Below are 1,814 nucleotides of genomic sequence, written 5' to 3' on the forward strand. Positions count from 1 at the left end.
CCCCCCCCCCCCATCTCAACCCTCCTGGCCACATTGGCCGCATCCTGAAGGAAATCTCGCTACCCGTCTCCTTAGCCATCTAAAGTCGAATAGGCTGGACGAGTCCCTCAATGAACCTCCTCGCTCTCTCTCTCTCTCAATGGGATGTATAAGAAGAGCATGCCAGGCCAAATCAATAAACCTGGTCTCGTACTGAGTAACAGTCATAGAACCCTGCTGGAGACGCTCAAACTGCCTCCGATAGCTCTCCCTCTGAGTGATAGGAAGAAACTTCTCTAGAAATAGCAGAGAAAATTGATCCCAAGTCAAAGCTGTGAGCACGTGATTTTTTCCCTATATGAATTACTCCCATAAATTCAGGCAAAATAAAATTTTCCCATTATTTGCAATTTCGTAGATTTTTGTAGCATTGTTTTTGTTAATTGTTTGCATTTGTCTGTGCACATTTATTTTATTTAATTCATGAAAAATACAAAAATACTCTACATTTGCATTTAGGATTTATTTTCCATTTTTTGGGTTAAATAGTAAGTTAAATGTTTTATAAAAATAAAAAAAATCAAAAATATGGATTACTTTTGCATTTTTAACCTTTTAATTTGTAGTTTTCTTTTTAAATTAGGAGTTAACTAATTTTTGTAAATATTATGGATAATTAGCTTAAATTGTGCAAGTTAATTTAGTTTAAGAATTATTTAGGTCTTAATTAATTGAGAAGAAAATTTGTTATAAAAAAAAAAGAAGAGAAAACAAAAGAGAAGGAAATTGAATTTGGGTTAAAACCCCCGAATTCGGGCCTGTCCAGTTGCAAAACCCAAACCTTCTCTTCTCATTAACCAGCCTAGCCAATACTCGATCCAAACCCCATTGTAACCCAAAACGGCGCGGTTTGGCTCGATCAAATTCCAGCCGTTGATCTTGCATGATCCAACGGCTGGGAACTCAACTCCATTTCATATATACTGTCCAAACGCCCCCCATACCCCTGTCAAACCCCTCAATATTCTCCTCACCCCCTTGTCTCTCAAAACCCTAGAAGACCGCCGCCGTAACATTCCATCGCCGCCTCCGCCACAAACCGCCCACTGGAAATCGCCTCCGCCAGCGGCGATGCTCCAGTCACCCCCATCTTCACACCACAGCATCCTCATGGCCTCCCCTTCCCTAATCTCCGACTAGCTACCCTCGAATCCCTTTAGATCTGCTCGAATTTTAGATCGGAAAACCCGGTCAAAACCCTAATTTCCCTAAATTACTCCAAAATCAAACCCCATCAGCCTTGACCTTCCAGCATCACGATTTCATCACCGATCTCCCAAATACCCCTGCCAAAACCCCAAATCCTAAATCTACAACAAGTCAGAAATCCCAGCTTGTTTGGTTTCAAGCCTCGAACTAGCCGGAATACATGCTGATTAGTTGTTCTTGGCAAGAACAATTAATTAGCCTCAATTTCGGGTCATTTCGGGATAGTTTCGGCCCTTTTGCATCGATCCAATGGAACTAGAACCCTTTGTTTTTTCTCAGGTAAATCTCTGCCCCTCTGAAAATCTTATTCCTCTCCCTTTCTTTAGGTTTTTTCCACATGATTAGGGTTATTTTCATTTTTCAGAATCATGCTTTGTTAGTTTTGGTCATTTCTGTTTTTCTCTTCTTTCCCTTAGTTAGGTGTTTTTATTTTAAGATTTTAGTTTTGTTGGTTTTAATTACCGGTTGTTGAGATTTCAGTCAGTTGTCTCAACTAAATTAATCTTAGGTGTTTAGAACAGTTAAATCATGTTAGTTTAAGTTGAAGTTGGTTTTGCAATTGATTT

Source organism: Nicotiana attenuata, unplaced genomic scaffold (genome assembly GCF_001879085.1).
Source record: "Nicotiana attenuata strain UT unplaced genomic scaffold, NIATTr2, whole genome shotgun sequence".
NCBI lineage: Eukaryota > Viridiplantae > Streptophyta > Magnoliopsida > Solanales > Solanaceae > Nicotiana > Nicotiana attenuata.